This window comes from Aythya ferina, assembly GCF_964211825.1.
Source record: "Aythya ferina genome assembly, contig: HAP1_SCAFFOLD_181, whole genome shotgun sequence".
In the NCBI taxonomy this organism is placed as follows: Eukaryota; Metazoa; Chordata; class Aves; order Anseriformes; family Anatidae; genus Aythya; species Aythya ferina.
Genome location: NW_028181349.1, coordinates 83,782 through 104,156, shown reverse-complemented (window position 1 = coordinate 104,156; position 20,375 = coordinate 83,782). Strand labels below are relative to the sequence as shown.

The 20,375-nt window shown below is 48.6% G+C and overlaps 2 long non-coding RNA genes across 2 annotated transcripts; one reads left to right on the top strand and one right to left on the bottom strand.

Moving 5' to 3' along the window:
* Nucleotides 1-4,353: 4,353 nt before the first annotated feature.
* Nucleotides 4,354-5,020, top strand: LOC311428901. The gene is made up of 2 exons (XR_014687939.1): nt 4,354-4,504; nt 4,636-5,020. It is a non-coding gene; the product is annotated as an uncharacterized lncRNA (long non-coding RNA).
* Nucleotides 5,021-10,470: 5,450 nt separating this feature from the next.
* Nucleotides 10,471-13,458, bottom strand: LOC311428899. The gene is made up of 3 exons (XR_014687938.1): nt 13,410-13,458; nt 13,183-13,319; nt 10,471-10,751 (listed from the first exon to the last, which is right to left on the bottom strand). It is a non-coding gene; the product is annotated as an uncharacterized lncRNA (long non-coding RNA).
* Nucleotides 13,459-20,375: the final 6,917 nt, after the last annotated feature.

Here is a 20,375-nt window from a genome sequence, read left to right as displayed (position 1 = left end):
CATGGATCCAATCCCAAAACCACCCTAAACCTACCTGATCTTCTCCAAATCCCAAAGTCCACTCCCAGCCACCATAAAACCCATTAGGAACTCAACAAAACGCAACAGAAACCCCAAAACACCTCAAAAACACCCCAAAAGCAAACCGGATCAGAAGAAAATACGTGATTTAACCCCAAGAAAACCCTTAAACCTACCTGATCTTCTCCAAATCCCAAAATCCACTCCCACCCACCATAAAACCCATTAGGAACTCAACAAAACCCAACGGAAACCACAAAACACGTCAAAAACACCCCAAAAAAGAACAGGATCAGAAGAAAAAAAAAAACAAAACTATGCATTTCCCTCCCAAATCACCCTAAACTCACCTGATCTTCTTCAAAACCCACAATCCACTCCCATTTAGCTTAACGACCAACGAGAACCCAACAAAACCCAACGGAGACCCCAAAAACGTCAAAAACACCCCAAAAAAGAACTGGTTCAACCCCAACAACGAAAGAAAACCCCAAAAGACATAGATCCACACCAAAAATCCCCCTAAACCAACCTGAAGTTCTCCAAAACCCACAATTTACACTTTTCCACATTGATGACCATGGAAAACCCAACGAAACCCAACGGAGACCAGAAAACACGTCAAAAAAAAAAAAAAAAAAAAAAAAAAAAAAAAAAAAAAAAGAAAGGGATCACCCCCAAAATTGGAAGAAAATCCTTCAAAATCATAGATCCACCCCAAAACCACCCTAAACCTACCTGATGATCTCCAAAACCCACAATTTACAATTTTCCAACATGATGACCATGGAAAACCCAACGAAACCCAACGGAGACCCCAAAAGAAGTCAAAAACACCCAAAACAAGAACGGGATAAACCCTAAAAACGAAAGAAAACCCCAAAAGCCATAGATCCACACCAAAAGTCCCCCTAAACCTACCTGATGTTCTCCAAAACCCACAATTTACACTTTTTCACCAGGATGACCAACATGAACCAAACGAAAACCCAAAACGAGACACCAAAACACGTCAAGAACACCCCAAAAATAAAGGGATCACCCATAAACTGGAAGAAAATCCCCAAAAAGCACGGATCCAATCCCAAAACCACCCTAAACCTACCTGATGTTCTCCAAAACCCACAATTTACCCTTTTTCACCATGATGACCACGGAAAACCCAACGAAACCCAACGGAGACCACAAAACACGTCAAAAACATGCCGAAAACACACTGGATCACTAGAAAAAACAGAAGAAAACCCTAAAAACCATGAATCTGCCCCAAAAGTCCTCATAAACCTACCTGATGTTCTCCAAAACCCACAATTTACACTTTTCCACCATGATGACCACGGAAAACCCAACGAAACCCAACGGAGAACCCAAAACACGTCAAAAACACCCCAAACAAGAACAGGATCACCCCCAAAACCAAAGAAAACCCCAAAAAGCACGGATCCAATCCCAAAACCACTCTAAACGTACCTGATGTTCTCCAAATCCAAATGTCCACTCCCAACCACCATAAAACCCATTAGGAACTCAACGAAACCCAACGGAAACCCCAAAACACCTCAAAAACACCCCAAAAAATAACTGAATCAGAAGAAAAAACACCAAAAACTATGAATTTCCCCGCAAAACCACCCTAAACTCACCTGATCTTCTTCAAAACCCACAATCCACTCCCATTTCCCTTAAGGACCAACGAGAATCCAACTAAAACCCAACGGAGACCCCAAAACAAGTCAAAAACACCCCAAACAAGAACAGGATAACCCCTAAAAAAGAAAGAAAACCCCAAAAAAACATAGATCCACCCCAAAACCACACTAAACCTACCTGATGTTCTCCAAATCCCAAAGTCCACTCCCAACAAACTTAAAACACATTAGGAAATCAACAAAACGCAACGGAAACCCCAAAACACGTCAAAAACACCACAAAAAAAAAGCGGGATCACCCCCAAAACCGAAAGAAAACCCTAAAAGCCGTTGATCCACCCCAAAGGTCCCCCTAAACCTACCTGATGTTCTCCAATACCCACAATATACCCGTTTTCACCATGATGAACAACAAGAACCCAACAAAAACCAACGGAGACCCCAAAACACGTCAAAAACACCCCAAAAAAGAACTGAATCAGAAGAAAAAACACCAAAAACTATGAATTTCCCCGCAAAACCACCCTAAACTCACCTGATCTTCTTCAAAACCCACAATCCACTCCCATTTCCCTTAAGGACCAACGAGAATCCAACTAAAACCCAACGGAGACCCCAAAACAAGTCAAAAACACCCCAAACAAGAACCGAATCACCCCCAAAACTGGAAGAAAATCCCCAAAAAACATAGTTCCACCCCAAAACGACACTAAACCTACCTGATGTTCTCCAAAACACGCAAGTTAAACTTTTCCAACATGATGAAAAACAAGAACCCAACAAAACCCAACAGACACCCCAAAACATGTCAAAAACACCCCAAAAAAGAACGGGATCACCCCCAAAACTGGAAGAAAATTCCCCCCCCAAAAAATTTACAATTTTCACCATGATGACCAACAAGAACCCAACAAAACCTAACGGAGACCCAAAAACACATCAAAAACACCCCAAAAAAGAACGGGATCACCCCCAAAAAAACAGAAAAAAAAAACAAATACCATGAATCCACCCCAAAAGTCCCCCTAAACCTACCTGATGTTCTCCAAAACCCACAATTTACACTTTTCCACCATGATGACCATGGAAAACCCAACGAAACCCAACGGTTTAAAGAAAATTAAGCAAAAGAATTTTCATAGTGTCTAGGCAAGCATTATGCAGCTCCTTACTTCAGCAGGGAGCTTTCGCAACTCCCGCTCCTCAAACAGAACTCCTTGTTTTTATAATACAAAAGACAATGAACAAACATTTATGGTGTATTACCCTAAGTTTTTGGGTTAGGGTTTTTTGCGTCTTAATGTTTTGGGATTAGGGTTTGGAGCGCCCTAAGTTTTTGGGCTAGGGCTTTGAGCATTCCTAACGTTTTGGGTTGGGTTTGGGTTTTGAGCATCCTAAGATTTTGGGTTGGGGGTTTTAGGCATAGGTCTTCAGGGGTTTAGTGTGGTAAATAGTTTGGGTTAGGTCTGTAGGAGTTTCGAGGTTTTTTGGATGTTAGGGCTTGAGGCTTTTTTTGTAAGGGCGGTGAGGGTTCCAGTGAGTGCTGGTAAATGCAGTTCTCGAGCACTCGGCCTGTGATTGGCCATGCTGGCTGTGCGGGGAATGCTGGTAGGTGTAGTTTTCCAGCACTGGGAGGCCATGTTGTGTGCCCAGAGCATGCCGGGAGATGTAGTTCTCGGGACTCCGGACTTCCGGGAGGCCATGTTGCGTACCCACAGTATGCCGGGAAATGTAGTTTTCGGATTCGGGACTTCCGGGAGGCCATGTTGAATGCCCAGAGCATACCGGGAGATGTAGTTCTCGGGAACTAGGGTTAGGGGCTAGGGCTGGGGCTAGAGTTAGGGTTTCGGGTGAGGGTTGGGGTTGGGGGTTATTGTTAGGGTTAGTGGTTTAGGGTTAGGCTTAGAAGGTTATGGTTAGGGATAGGTTAGGGGTAGGTTTAGAGGGTTAGGGTAAGGGTTAGGGGTTAGGGGTTGGGACTGTTGTTAGCCTTAGGGTAAGGGTTAGGGTGAGGGTATTAGGGTTGGGGTTCGGGTTCAGATTAGGGTAAGGGTTAGGGCAAAGGTAAGTGTTAGGGTAAGGCTAAGGGTAAGGCTTAGGGTGAGGATAAGGTTTAGGGAAAGGGTTAGGTTTAGGGTAAGGGTAGGGTAAGGATTAGGGTAAGGGTAAGGATTAGGGTTAGGTTTAGGGTAAGAATAAGGGTAAGCTAATGGTTAGGATAAGGGTAAGGGTTAGGGTAAAGGTTTTCATTTGTTAAAGCTGAAACGCAGTATGCAATCTGGGACGTCACAGCCAGAGCTGCCTATGGCAAGGTGAGAGAGGAAAAGATGGAGCAGATGTTCTACTCCTAGTTTTTTCTTTATACGTAAATAAAAGTTTGAGCTAATTCCAGTTGGAAGAGTTCCAATTACTTGCTTGGTCATAATGTCTTTTAATATTGAAAGCTGCAGCAAAAGCATGGGGATTTTTGCTTCTAGAAACACCCTAGTTCTCTTGTCTGCACTATGCATGCTTTTGAGCTAAAACTGATTAAAAAATAAAAAGAAAAATCACACACACACACACAAAAAAAAAACACACACACCACAGCTGCTGCTGCTCTCTTCCTACTTCCTTGTGCTTTGCCCCTACCCTTCCCAGGTGATTGGGTTTGGGTGCTAGTCGGGGCCAAATGGTATGTGAGTCCCAGGCATCCCCTCAGAGAGCTCATTCTGCTTGGGCTGCTCTTTGGGGTGTTTGTTTTTCCTTCGGTCAGTTGCAGGCTTCTTCAGGTGGATGAGAGTTTATGGACTGATGCGTTTCCAAGTAGCGAGGGGTACGCACATCTTTTTGAGGTAACAGCTAGTAGGATCTGTTAGAATAAACTAATGTAGTATTGATGCCTTTATTGCATGCAGTTCTTTATCAGGTGAGTAACTGTTGCGAGTAACTGAAGTCAATGTTACTTGGTGTGTTTGCTATGCAGTGCCTGTGCGGACTATTGCACGAGACACAGCTTTCTGACATCTGGCCCAGCAACTACTAAATAAGGGGAGGGGAGAAGCTGAAGAACGACCAAAGGACAAAGCCTGGGAGGAAGACTACGAGCCTTCAGTACGAGCGGCCCCCAGAGGGACCACCGGAGACTGATAACGCCTGCACCAGTGGGAGGGTTTGGATTCTGGGAACTAATTAGAATAACCCTGCCTTTTGTAGAAGTAGTAATGAATATGTATTAGCCTAGCAGCATAAAAACCAGCCGCCTGATGTAACTTGTGTGCGTCTTGGTGGAGCAGAGACTCCTGGCGCACCCAGCGCTGCTTGCTTACCTCTATTCCTTTAATAAATCATAAACATTAATTGTAAGCCTATTTGGGACTCGGTCATTTATTACAAGTGGGACCTCCCGATGGGTGGAAGCTGTCGGGATAGCTCGGGATGCTGAGGCGTGGTGCTGCAAGGAGGTTGGTGGTCGGTCGAATTGGCCTGGGGCAGGCCGAATTGGCCTGGGGCAGGCCGAATTGGGAGGGGGCGAGGCGGCGGGTGGTCGGTGGCTTCTGTGGAAAAGGCGCTTGTATGGGGGGGCTGCGCATTCAGAGGAACCTTGACAGGCTGCAGATAGGGGCAGGCAGGAACCTTTTGAAGTTCAGGAGAGGGAAATGCCAAGCCCTACCCCTAGGGAGAAACACCTCTGTTTACCAGCACTGGCTAGCTCGATACTGAATAAGCATTTCTTCATGGAAGGGGTGCTTTGCTATTAGAACAGGCTGCCCGGGGAAGTGGTAAGAGACCGGATCCTTGAAAGTATTGAAGAGACATGTGGACATAGCCCGGGAGTCCGGCCTCCGGCAGGGCGGGAGCTGGCTCTTCCGAGCCCCTGTGCTCCGGTCTTGTGCGACGCGTTTGCAAGCAGCACCGGGTGCCGGGTCCGACATCGGACGGTTCGGGGACGGCGATTCCGGGGCCGTCGGCTAGCGGGGGCCGGCTATGTCGTGTCCCGGGGATCCGACTTCAGGGGGCGTGGGGGCCGGCCGTGCAGTGAAGCGGGGGGCTGGCGTCCGCCGGCTTTCCAGAGAGCGGGCTTTCGGTGCCGTGCGGTTCGGTGGCCGGCCGTCCCGAAACGCTGGGCACCGGTCTTGTGCTAGACTCAGCGGGCTCCGGGGCCGAACTCGGCTTCTCGGGGCCGGCGGTCGCGGTGTCCAGGTGTCCCGCCTCGGGCGGCGCGGGGCCGGCTGTCCCTAGCAGCTGGGCTCCCAAGAGCTTCTGGGCTCCCAAGCGTCGCCCAAGACCGGATCCCAGAGAATCGGGACGGCCGGCCACACCGCTGCGACTAGCACAAGCGTCTCCCGACAACGGAGCCCAGGGGCTTGCGAGGGTCAGATTCCGCGCCCCGGGATAGAGAAACGGGGAGCGCGGGTCGGCCGGCCGCAGCTTCGCACGGGACCGAACCCCCTGTCTCCGGCACGGCCAGACCCCGAGCCGGCAGACAGCAGCCTCCCGCTTCACGGCACAGTCGGCCCCCAACCCGCCCGAGTTCTGATCGCCGGCACACGGGACAGCCGGCCGCGCCGCCCGAGGCCGGACACCTGGAGCCCGGGACCGCCGTCCCTGACAAAGCCAAAGTCGGACCCGGACCCCGCTGCGGCTAGCACACGCGTCGCCCAGGACCGCAGCCTAGGACCTCGGGACGGTCGCATCCCGCGCCTCCGGCAGGAGCTACCCGGGAGGGCAGGACGGCCTGCCGCAGATCCGCAAGAGACCGAACCTGCTGGATTCCGGGACGGCCAGAGCCCGAGCCGGTGGGCAGCAGCCTCCCGCTTCACGGCTCGGCAGGCACCCACGTCGCCCGACTTCGGACCCACGGGACAGCCGGCACCCGCGCCGCCGGAGGCCGGACACACGGGCCTCGGCATCGCCGTCCCCGAACCGCACGAAGTCACACACGGTCTCCGGTGCGTCCAGCACACGCATCGCAAAGACCGGAGCCCAGATTATAGGATCAGCCAGCCCCGCGCCGCCCGAGGAAGGACCGGGAACCCGGTGCGCTTGGCACATGCGTCGCCCAAGAACGGCACCCAGGGCTGCGGGATGGCCGTGCGTCACGCAGCCCGAGTTCGGACCCCCGGAACACGGGACAGCCGGCACCCGTGCCTGGCTCTTAGGGACTTGGAAAGAGTCCTGATGCTCTGCCAGCACTATGCAGCAATAGGCACAACACTGGAGTGATTTCAGTGTTGTTCCAGCTACGAGTGCAGAGTACAGCACTGTGCGGGCTGCTGCAGGGAAACGGTGACTCCAGCTCAGACAGACGCAACACAACTTCCACCCCTTATTCCATAACATTTGTGTCACAATCAGGTACAGTTTAGTATATAGATGGTCTCATCACCATAGTTTTCTGTCCATTGAAGCATTTTTATGTCTGTACTTCTCTTTATTCTATAGGTCTTTTCCCAAAATGCTCATAAAAACTGTTGATGGTTTCACCATCATCTGTCAAAGTGGTCACTCAGGGCAGGCGAAGTTGGTTTTCTTGACACCAGCACCAGCTTAGCTCACATCCCTGTTGCACTTGCCTGGTTCCTTGCAAAGTTGACCTTTCATTGGTTCTGCAGTGTCCTCCTACAACACATAACTTGGATGACAGATTAATTTTCTCCCAGTGTTAAATCTCCTTGAGGCACACACTTGATATCCCCATCTTTCTGCATCACCCACTAGGTATACCCTGGACCTTGGGCAAAGACAATCCCACGAGTGGGTTTGCCTTTTCCCATGGCAGGGGCAACCCACACCGCCTTCCCCATCCACTTCCCCACATGCACTACAATGACTTTAGCTTCTCCCACAGTGTGTAGGGGTTTTGTTTCAGCAGGACCAGCATGGCTTTCAGACCCCCTGTTGTTAACTAACCAAGTGGCCTCTGGTAGGTTTATATCCTAATGTTTCCATGTCGCAGCACCCAATGCTCGCAGCATAGTTTTTAACAGTCCATTGTACCTCTCAATCTTCCCAGAGGCTTGTGGGATCCCAGCTGCTTGGCTTCGTTGCCTTCTAGCTGTTGGGTATTGGCCCCACTATCCCAGTGTCAAAGCAGCCAAGTGAGGATGTGCTCACCTGGACGGCGACTAAAGGCTTTTCGTATTTCTCGCAGCTCACTCAAGGATAGAGACCGAGTAGTTTCTGATTCATCTATGATTTCAGTCTCTTCTTCGTGATGTTGCCGTGATAACGCTGCTTTAGAGCCGCTTGCCTTTTCCTCTTCTCCCTCATCCATAGGAGGCGCTCCTTCCCTTACTAAACGACCTGATCTCCGTTTCCACTGTTTTGTCTTTACTACGGGGGCGACTGATACCAAAGATGGTCGGTCCTCTGGGGTGATCAGTGTGTGCTGTCTCATCATCAAATTCAAGAACCTCCCTATCCCCTTGAGGGTGCTGGGCAATGTTAATTGACATCTGATAGGCGTAAGCCAGACCCCAGCAGAGTGCAGCCAGCTGGTGGAGTTCTCTAGTATTGCCAGGGTCAGGGCATACATCTTTCAAACATTCTACCAACTTTCTTGGATTTTGTACTTGTTCAGGGGTGAAATTTAGAACCATTGGAGGAGAAAACCGTGATAGGTACCTGCCCAAATCCCCCCACACACCTTGCCATCCACAACTTTGTCTGGGGACAGGTCCTTGGATAATATTCTTAATAAACTGCTTTGCCTTGGGGAAGAAGACAAACACTACACCTAGTAAGAGGAGGATAATATCTCACCAGGGGTATCCAAGATACTGAAAGGCTGCTGTAATTAGCCCACAGGGAGAAAAGTAGAAGACACCACACCCGATATTATTCACTGATTGACTGCTGGGGGCAAAAAAGAAGGCACTGTAATTCTTAATATTGTCAATAAGATAATCTCCAGGAGACCAGGAGGATAACAATGCCGGGCTTGAATACCAAACCAAACTGAAGGCCAGTATGTTACAGCACAACATGTTAAAAAAACAAGCACAGACTTCAACATTTTCTCCGATCGGATGTAAAGGAAAAAAGAAAACAGAGAGTGGGCTACATACAACATATCCACAGAGAAAAGTATTACCAGAAAACCGAGCATTATGACAATCAATATGTTAGTTGTAAATACTTCAATCAATACTACTGTTATCTCAACCCTCGAGCCCCACGTTGGGCGCCAAAAAGGACAGTGGTGGTTTTACTCAGGTGGGCAGCCGAGCTCCACCACAACCGCTCCCTCACTCCCCCTCTCCTCAAAGAGGGAGGGGGAGAAAATACAACACAATCCCGGGGCACGGGATTCTGTCCTCCGGTGGCGCGGGTGCCAGTTGTCCTGTGTTCCGGGGGTCCGAACTCGGGCTGCGTGACGCACGGCCATCCCGCAGCCCTGGGTGCCGTTCTTGGGCGACGCATGTGCCAAGCGCACCGGGTTCCCGGTCCTTCCTCGGGCGGCGCGGGGCTGGCTGATCCTATAATCTGGGCTCCGGTCTTTGCGATGCGTGTGCTGGACGCACCGGGGTCCGGGTCCGACTTTGGCTTTGTCAGGGACGGCGGTCCCGGGCTCCAGGTGTCCGGCCTCGGGCGGCGCGGCCGGCTGTCCCGTGTGCCGGCGATCAGAACTCGGGCGGGTTGGGGGCCGACTGTGCCGTGAAGCGGGAGGCTGCTGTCTGCCGGCTCGGGGTCTGGCCGTGCCGGAGACAGGGGGTTCGGTCCCGTGCGAAGCTGCGGCCGGCCGACCCGCGCTCCCCGTTTCTCTATCCCGGGGCGCGGAATCTGACCCTCGCAAGCCCCTGGGCTCCGTTGTCGGGAGACGCTTGTGCTAGTCGCAGCGGTGTGGCCGGCCGTCCCGATTCTCTGGGATCCGGTCTTGGGCGACGCTTGGGAGCCCAGAAGCTCTTGGGAGCCCAGCTGCTAGGGACAGCCGGCCCCGCGCCGCCCGAGGCGGGACACCTGGACACCGCGACCGCCGGCCCCGAGAAGCCGAGTTCGGCCCCGGAGCCCGCTGAGTCTAGCACAAGACCGGTGCCCAGCGTTTCGGGACGGCCGGCCACCGAACCGCACGGCACCGAAAGCCCGCTCTCTGGAAAGCCGGCGGACGCCAGCCCCCCGCTTCACTGCACGGCCGGCCCCCACGCCCCCTGAAGTCGGATCCCCGGGACACGACATAGCCGGCCCCCGCTAGCCGACGGCCCCGGAATCGCCGTCCCCGAACCGTCCGATGTCGGACCCGGCACCCGGTGCTGCTTGCAAACGCGTCGCACAAGACCGGAGCACAGGGGCTCGGAAGAGCCAGCTCCCGCCCTGCCGGAGGCCGGACTCCCGGGCTATGTCCACATGTCTCTTCAATACTTTCAAGGATCCGGTCTCTTACCACTTCCCCGGGCAGCCTGTTCTAATAGCAAAGCACCCCTTCCATGAAGAAATGCTTATTCAGTATCGAGCTAGCCAGTGCTGGTAAACAGAGGTGTTTCTCCCTAGGGGTAGGGCTTGGCATTTCCCTCTCCTGAACTTCAAAAGGTTCCTGCCTGCCCCTATCTGCAGCCTGTCAAGGTTCCTCTGAATGCGCAGCCCCCCCATACAAGCGCCTTTTCCACAGAAGCCACCGACCACCCGCCGCCTCGCCCCCTCCCAATTCGGCCTGCCCCAGGGCGCCACCGACCACCAACCTCCTTGCAGCACCACGCCTCAGCATCCCGAGCTATCCCGACAGCTTCCACCCATCGGGAGGTCCCACTTGTAATAAATGACCGAGTCCCAAATAGGCTTACAATTAATGTTTATGATTTATTAAAGGAATAGAGGTAAGCAAGCAGCGCTGGGTGCGCCAGGAGTCTCTGCTCCACCAAGACGCACACAAGTTACATCAGGCGGCTGGTTTTTATGCTGCTAGGCTAATACATATTCATTACTACTTCTACAAAAGGCAGCGTTATTCTAATTAGTTCCCAGAATCCAAACCCTCCCACTGGTGCAGGCGTTATCAGTCTCCGGTGGTCCCTCTGGGGGCCGCTCGTACTGAAGGCTCGTAGTCTTCCTCCCAGGCTTTTCTCTTGTCCATCTCCTTTGTCCATCTTGGCTGGATGGCAGACACTTGCATAGTGTCCCATGCAACAGTTGTAATAGTTAGCAGTTATTCTGAAACCCCTTTGTTCTCTTATCCCCTATTGACCCGAATTGCTGGACCATTCCTTTGCAAGATACAAGAACTATATACATTAACCACTCCGGTTTTCTCAGACTTTTCATCATATCATGCGGCCCTAGCATTGTTCCATATTGACACGAATCAGATGAACTCATTTCACACTGTTAAGCTGTCTTATCACTGCAAGCATATCTCAATACCACCTTCCTTCCCTCTACAGGATGTAACTGCGCAAAAACAACATTTTTATTCCCACAACCTTGATCCCCTTACCCTGAAATCCTTATTCCCCTTAAACCTAACAACTCTAACCACAACCCTAACCCTTATTATCAACCCCCTAACGCTAATGACACTGACCTTAATCCAAACCCCAAACTGCCCCTAACCCCAGACAACCAACAACGAAACACACACACACAAAGATGGAAACTACAAAAAAAGCAAAACCCACGATACAGGCCCCAAATCACAAATACGCAACCAAAATGCTACAGAAAAGCCCCAGATGCAGGCCCCAAATGCTACTGCTAGGCCTCAAAAGCTCAAGATGCATCCCAAAGCAAAAATGCAGGCCCCAAACGTTACAGAAAAGCCCCCAAACCCAGGCTGCACAAGTCTACAAGCAGGCCCCAAACTGCCAACAGAAGCAGGCACCAACCACACCCAGATGCAGACCCCAACTGCCCACAAGCAGCTCCTACCCCACCACCCCCTCCCAAGAACTGGACTCCACCCAGACACTGGCCCAAGACCCGGACCCGACCCCCGCCAACCCCCCTACCCTCCCCCCGACACAGGTGTACAAGCAGCTCACAACCCGCCCCTTCAGAGACTGGCCCCACTCCCCCCATCCCCCCCAAGACACGGGATGCGGAGGTGTACAACCAACTCCCAACTCCCTCCCCCTCAAAGGGAGGCCCCAAAGACCCCCAAATGGAGGCTCCTAGAGTGAACAAACAGCTCCCAACTTCCCCAGGCACAGGCCCCCCCCCCCCCCCCCCAAACACAGGCCACAAAGGTGTATAAACAGCCCAGACCCCCCTCCAAGACCATGGCCCCTATAGTGTACAAGCAGCTCCCAACCACCCACAGATGCAGGCCCCAACCCTTCTCAAAAGGGAGGCACCTAGAATGCATGAGCAACTCCCAACCAGCCTAAACATAGGTCCAAAAGTGCACAAGCAGCTCCCAACCCCCCTCAAATACAGACCCCAAACCAGTTCCCAACACCCCTGAGACACAGGCCCCAACCGCCCCCCCAGACACAGCGACCCAAATTCTACAAGCAGCTCCCAACCCCTGCCAGGCAGGCCCCCTACCCTATACAAGCAGCTCCCAACCCTCCCCCCCCCCCCCCGAGGGAGGCCCCCACGGACCCCACAAACACAGGCCCCTACAGTGTACAGGCAGCTCCCAGCCACCCCCAGATGCTGGCCCCAAAGTTGTACAAACAGCTCCCAGCCACCCTGCAGAAACAGATTCCTACATTGTACAAGCAGTTCCCAGCCCGCTAGACACAGGCCCTGACCCCCCACACATGCAGGCCCCAAAGGTGTACAAGCAGCTCCCACCCCTCCCCCAGACGCAGGTCCCAAGCCCCCCCCCCCAAACACAGGCCCCTACAACCAGCACCCAAACCCCTACCCCCGATGCCAGGCCCAAAGGTGTAGAAGCAGCTCCAAACCTCCTCCCTCAACCCAGGCTCCAACAGTGTACAAGCACCTCCCAACCAACCCTCCCCTTCCCCCCCCCCCCCCCCCGCCCCCCGACATAGGCTCCAAAGGAATACAAAGAGCTCCCACCCCTCCCCCAGATGCTGGTCTCAACCCCCCCCCCCGCCCCCAGAAGCAGGCCCCAAAGGTGTAGAGTCAGCTCCCAACCCCCTCAATGCTGGCCCCAAGGGTCTACAAGCAGCTCCCCCCTTGCCCCCAGATACCGGCCCCCAGACACAGACCCCAAAAGCCTAATCACAGGCCCTGAACTCTAGAGGCAGGCTCCAAAACCCAGGACAAAGCCCCACTGGTTCGAGACAGGGCCCAAATCCCAGACACAGGCCCCAAACGCTAAACATATGCCAAAAAAAGTATTAGTGCTGGTGCCAAATGTTACAGACAGGCCCCAAAGCCCGAGATGCTCAAGGCTGAGACGTAACTTGGCTTTCTGAATTACTGGAAAGCAGCTTTCATTCTCAGATAATTGTGTGCAGGCTAGATAGGATGGGGCTTCAGGCACCTCTTCACCTGAGGAAACACACTGCCATCAGGCACCGCTGTGCCAGACAAGCTTGTTCTGCTAGAACACCCTACTCAGATGCACTGTGGCATTCAAGTGAACTGCTTTCATGCAAATATAACGACTGATGTTACAACCCACCTTGCCTGTGGCACCTGATGAACAGAAGAGTAAGCCACCGCAGCGCTTCAAAACCATCCCTGCACGTGCCGCTCCTTGTCGTTCTCTGGCCTTATCTCATATCCTTATCCACTTCTGTGGAGAGCCTGCCACGGCACCTGCAAAGCAAGACGGACACCTTTCATAGTCACCTTGTGCTACTTGGTCGTTCTGCTCCAACCCAGCTCATGACCAGCCCCTCTTCTTACACAGCTCTTCAGAGTGCAGTTTGCTCCTTTGAGCCTGTGCGAGACACCTGTGAAAGAAAAAGAAACGCATAGGCCGATGCAGCATCCAAAGACACAGCACAACTAGGTAAGTTACTCTCATCTGCTCCCTTACCTCTGCCGCTTACCAGCCCCCGAGGCAGATGCTTCAATCTACCCTCTTCAAACAGCTACAACACCTCTAAAAGACAAAGAGGGGATGCTTAGAGGAACAGTGAGACCTACAACACAACAACTGCTACATCTGTTCCTCACTCACCTTGCCAGAGGCAGCTCTGCGTGTGACGTCCCAGGTTGTACACTGCGTTACCTAACCCTTACCGTAACCCTTACCCTAACCCTTCTCACCCTTACCATTACCCAAATCCTTACCTTTACTTTTTCCTTACCCTTACTCTTTCCTTTAACCATAACCTTACCCTTACCCTATACCTTACCCCAACCCTTCCCCTTACCTTCCCCTTCCCCTTACACTTAACCTAACCCTTACCCTTCTGCTTCCCCTAAAACATATCCTAACACTTTCCCTTACCCTTAAACTTACCCTAACCCTTTCTATTACCCTTACACTTACTCTTGCCCTAATCCTTGCTTGCACCCTTACACTTATCCTAACCCTTACCCTTACCCTTACTCAAACCCTTACTCTAACCCTTACCCTGACCCGTACCCTTAACCTAACCCTAAACCTTAAACCTTACCGTAAACCTTACCCTTTCTGCTACACTTACCCTTAGCCTAAATCTAAACCTTACACTTAGTCTTAGCATAACCCTCACCCTTACCATTACCCATACCCTTATCCTTACCCTAACCCTTACCTTTACACTTACGGTTACCATTAACCTTACACTTACCCTAACACTTATCCTGAACCTAACCCTTACCCTAAACCTTACCCCAACCCTTACCCTGACCCTTACATTAACCCTAACCCTTACCCTAAACCTTACACTTACTCTTAACATTAACCTTACCCTTAACCTTAAGCTAATACTTAACCTTACGTTTTTCTCACCCTAACCCTATAATTAACCATAACCATTACGCTAACACTTAACCTTACCCTTACAATAAGCCATACAACAACACTTAAATGTACACTTACGCTTAAACTTACCCTAACAATTACTCGTACAATTAAAATATTAATTAATTAAATTAAAAAATTTTAATTTAAAATTAATTGAATTAAAAAATTAAAATACTCTTATCCTTATACCTTATCCTTAACCCTCACCCTTATCATTACCAATACCCTTACTCTCACACTTATTCTTATACATACAACTTACCCTTTTCCTAACACTTAACCCTAACCTAACTCTAACCCTAAACCTTACCTGAACCCTTTCCAGGACGCTTACATTAACCCTTACCCTTAACCTAAACCTTACACTTGCTCTTAACCTTAACCTAATACTTACCTTTTCGTTTTCCTCACACTAACCCTAAAATTAACCCTAACCATTACCCTAACAGTTACCCCTAACATAACCCTTACTCTAACACTTACAGTGACCCGTACACTTACACATACCCTTACAATTACTCTTACCCTAACCCTTACCCTTACCCTTACCATAACCCCTACTCTAACACATACTTCTACCCGTACCCTTACCCTTACTGTTACCCTAACCCTTACCCTTACCTTACCCTATCCCTATCCCTTACCCTATCCTTTACCCTATCCCTTACCCTTAACCTAACCCTAAACCTTACCCTTATCCTAACACTTACCCTTACCGTAAACCATACCCTTTCTGCTACACTTACCCTTAGCCTAAATCTAAACCTTACACTTACCCTTAGTCTAACCCTCACCCTTACCATTACCCATACCCTTATTCTTACCCTTACCATAACCCTTACCTTTACACTTACGGTTACCATTAACCTTACTCTTACCCTAACACTTACCCTTAACCTAACCCTTACCCTAAACCTTACCCCAACCCTTACCCTGACCCTTACATTAACCCTAACCCTTACCCTAAACCTTACACTTACTCTTAACCTTACCCTTAACCATTACACTAACACTTACCCTTACGTTTCCCTCACCCTAACCCTAAAATTAACCCTAACCATTACCCCAACACTTACCCTTACCCTAACCCTAACCGTAACTCTAACCCTTACTCTAACCCTTACCCTGACCCGTACCCTTACACTTACCCTTACCCTAACCCTTACCCTTACCATAACCCATACCCTAACACGTACTTGTAGCCTTAACCTTACCGTTCCCCTTACCCTTACCTTTACTGTCTCCGTTACCCTTACACTTACACTTAACATAAACCTTAACCTTAACCTAAACCTTATCATAAGCCATACAACAACACTTACATGTACACTTACACTTGCACTTACCCTAGCAATTACTCGTACAATTACTCTTAACCTTACTATTAAGCTAACCCTAAACCTTACCCTTATCCTAACACTTACCCTTATCCTAAACCTTACCCTTTCTGCTACACTTACCCTTTGCCTAATTCTAAACCTTACCCTAACCCTCACCCTTACCTAAATCTAACCATTACCCTAACCTTCACTCTTACCCTTACCATTATACTTACTTTTACCCTTAAACTAAACCTTACCCCAACCCTTACCCTGACCCTTAAATTAACCCTTACCCTAACCCTAACCCTTACTCTAACCCTAACCCTTAACCTAAACCTTACACTTAATCTTAACTTTAACCTTACCCTTAAACTAATACATACCCTTACGTTTCCCTCACCATAACCCTAAAATTAACCGTAACCGTTACCCTAACACTTATCCTTACCGAACCCTAACCCTAACCCTTACTCTAACTTTTACCCTGACCCGGACCCTTAGACTTCCCCTTCCCCCTCCCCTTACTCTTCCCCTTACCCTAACCCTTACCCTTACACTTACGGTTACCATTAACCTTACCCTTACCCTAACACTTACCCTTACCCTATCCCTTACACTTATCCTTATCCATACTACTTACGCTTACCCTAACACTTAACCTTAACCTAACCCTAACCCTAAACCTTACCTGAACCCTTACCCTGACCCTTACATTAACCCTAACCCTAAAACTTACACTTAACCTTAACCTTACCCTTAACCTTAACCTAATACTTACCCTTACTTTTCCCTCACCCTAACCCTAAAATTAACCCTAACCATTACCCCAACACTTACCCTTACCCTAACCCTTACCTTTACCATAACCCATACTCTAACACATACTTCTACCCGTACCCGTACCCTTACCATAACCCTTACCCTTACCCTTACCCTTACCCTTACCCGATCCCATACCCTTAACCTAACCCTAAACCTTACCCTTATCCTAACACTTACCCTTACCGTAAGCCTTACCCTTTCTGCTACACTTACCCTTAGCCTAAATCTAAACCTTACACTTACCCTTAGCCAACCCTCACCCTTACCATTACCCATACCCTTATTCTTACCCTTACCGTAACCCTTACCTTTACACTTACGGTTACCATTAACCTTACCCTTACCCTAACACTTATCCTTAACCTAACCCTTACCCTAAACCTTACCCCAACCCTTACCCTGACCCTTACATTAACCCTAACCCTTACCCTAAACCTTACACTTACTCTTAACCTTAACCTTACCCTTAACATTAACCTAATATTTACGCATACGTTTTCCTGACTTTAACCCTAAAACTAACCCTAACCATTACCCTAACACTTAACCTTACCCTAACCCTAACCCTAACCCTTACTCTAACCCTTACCCTGACCTGTACCCTTACACTTACCCTTACCCTTATACTTACCCTAATTCTTACCCATACCATAACCCATAACCTAACACATATTTGTACCCTTAACCTTACCGTTACCCTTAACCTTACCCTTACCCTTACTCTATCCGTTACCCTTACGCTTACCCTTAACATAAACCTTACCCTTGACCTTACCCTTACCATAAGCCATACAACAACACTTACATGTACACTTACGCTTGCACTTACCCTAGCAATTACTCGTACAATTACCCTTAACCTTACTATTAAGCTACCCCTAAACCTTACCCTTATCCTAACACTTACCCTTATCCTAAACCTTACCCTTTCTGCTGCACTTACCGTTTGCCTAATTCTAAACCTTACCCGAACCCTCACCCTTACCTAAATCTAACCATTACCCTAACCTTCACTCTTACCCTTACCATTATACTTACTTTTACCCTTAAACTAAACCTTACCCCAACCCTTACCCTGACCCTTACATTATCCCTAACCCTTACCCTAACCCTAACCCTAACCCTAACCCTTACTCTAACCCTAACCCTTAACCTAAACCTTACACTTAATCTTAACTTTAACGTTACCCTTAAACTAATACATACCCTTACGTTTCCCTCACCATAACCCTAAAATTAACCGTAACCATTACCCTAACACTTATCCTTACCGAACCCTAACCCTAACCCTTACTCTAACTTTTACCCTGACCCGGACCCTTAGACTTCCCCTTCCCCTTACTCTTCCCCTTACCCTAACCCTTACCCTTACACTTACGGTTACCATTAACCTTACCCTTACCCTAACACTTATTCGTAACCTAACCCTTACCCTAAACCTTACCCCAACCCTTACCCTGACCCTTACATTAACCCTAACCCTTACCCTAAACCTTACACTTACTCTTAACCTTAACCTTACCCTTAACATTCACCTAATACTTACGCATACATTTTCCTGACTTTAACCCTAAAACTAACCCTAACCATTACCCTAACACTTAACCTTACCCTAACCCTAACCCTTACTCTTACCATTACCCTGACCCTTACCCTTACACTTACCCTAATTCTTACCCATACCATAACCCATACCCTAACACATATTTGTACCCTTAACCTTACCGTTACCCTTAACCTTACCCTTACCCTTACTCTATCCCTTACCCTTACGCTTACCCTTAACATAAACCTTACTCTTGACCTTACCCTTACCATAAGCCATACAACAACACTTACATGTACACTTACGCTTGCACTTATCCTAGTAATTACTCGTACAATTACCCTTAACCTTACCCTTACCAAACCATTACTCTTTTTCTTAACCTAACCATAAACATTAAGGATAAGCTAGAGGGTCACCCTTAAGGTTAACGTTATCCTAACTCTTACACTTAAGTGGGTAAGTGGAAGTGTAAGGGTACAGTTCAGGGTAAGCGTTAGAGTAAGGGTAATTGTTAGGGTAATGGTTAGGCTAATTTTAGGTTTAGGGTGAGGGAAACATAAGGGTAAGTATTAGGTTAAGTTTAAGGATAAGGTTAAGAGTTATGGTAAGGGTTAGGTTTAATGTAAGGGTAAGGGTTTGGGAAACGTTTAGGATAAGGGTAAGAGAAGGGATAATGGTAAGGGTAAGGATGATGTTTAGTGTAAGGGTTAGATTTAGTTAAGGGTAAGGGTTAGTGTAAGTTTAAGAGTAAGGGTAAGTGTAAGGGTATGTGTAAAAGTACGGGTAATTGTAAGGGTTAGAGTAAGGGTTAGGGTAAGGGTAAGAGTAAGGGTATTGGTAATGATAAGGGTGAGGGTTACAGTAAGGGTAAGTGTAAGGTTTAGATTTAGGCTAAGGGTAAGTGTAGCAGAAAGGGTAAGGTTTACTGTAAGGTTTAAAGTTTCGGCTTAGGTTAAGGGTAAGGGTAATTGTACGAGTAATTGCTAGGGTAAGTGTAAGCGTAAGTGTACATGTAAGTGTTGTTGTATGGCTTATGGTAAGGGTAAGGTCAAGGGTAAGGTTTATGTTAAGGGAAAGCGTAAGGGTAACGGATAGAATAAGGGTAAGTGTAACGGTTAAGTGTTAGGGTAATGGTTAGGGTTAATTTTAGGATTAGGGTGAGAAAAATGTAAGGTTAAGTACTAGCTTAAGGTTAAGGGTAAGGTTAAGGGTAAGGTTAAGGTTAAGAGTAAGTGTAAGGTTTAGGTTAAGGGTTATGGTTAATGTAAGGTTCAGGGAAAGGTTTGGGGTAAGGTTTAGGGTTAGGTTCAGCTTAAGGGTAAGGGTTGGGGTAAGGTTAAGGGTATGGATAAGGAAAAGCGTAAGGGATAGGGTAAGGGTTAGCGTAAGGGTAAGATTAATGGTAATGTTTATGTTAAGGGTAAGCGTAAGGGTAACGGATAGAGTAAGGGTAAGGGTAAGGGTAACGGTAAGGTTAAGGGTACAAATATGTGTTAGGGTATGGGTTATGGTGTGGGTAAGAGTTATGGTAATGTAAGGGTAAGGGTGAGTGTAAGGGTATGGGTGAGGGTAAGGGTTAGAATAATGGTTAGGGTTAATTTTAGGGTTAGGGTGAGGGAAACGTAAGGGTAAGTATTCGGTTCAAGTAAGGGTAAGTGTAAGATTTAGATTTAGGCTAATGGTAAGTGTAGCAGAAAGGGTAAGGTTTACGATAAGGGTAAGTGTTAGGGTAAGGGTAAGGTTTAGGGTAAGAGTAAGTGTAAGTGTATTTGTAAGGGTATGGGTCATTGTAAGGGTTAGAGTAAGGGTTAGGGTAAGGGTGTTAGGGTAATGGTTAGGGTAAATTTTAGGCTTATGGTGAGGGAAACGTAAGGGTAAGGATTAGGTTAAGGTTACGGGTAAGGTTAAGGTTAAGAGTAAGGTTTAGGATAAGGGTTAGGGTTAATGTAAGGGTCAGGGTAAGGTTTCAGGTAAGGTTTAGGTGTAGAGTTAGGTTAAGGGTAAGTGTTAGGGTAAGGGTAAGTTGTATGGACAAGGATAATTGTAAGGGATAGGGTAAGGTTAAGGTTAATGATAACGGTAAAAGGAAGAGTAAGGATATGGGTAATGGTAAGGGTGAGGGAAAGGGTAAGGGTAAGTGTAAGGTTTAGATTTAGGCTAAGGGTAAGTGTAGCAGAAAGGTGTAGGATTAGGGTAAGGGTGTTAGGATAAAGGTTAGGTTA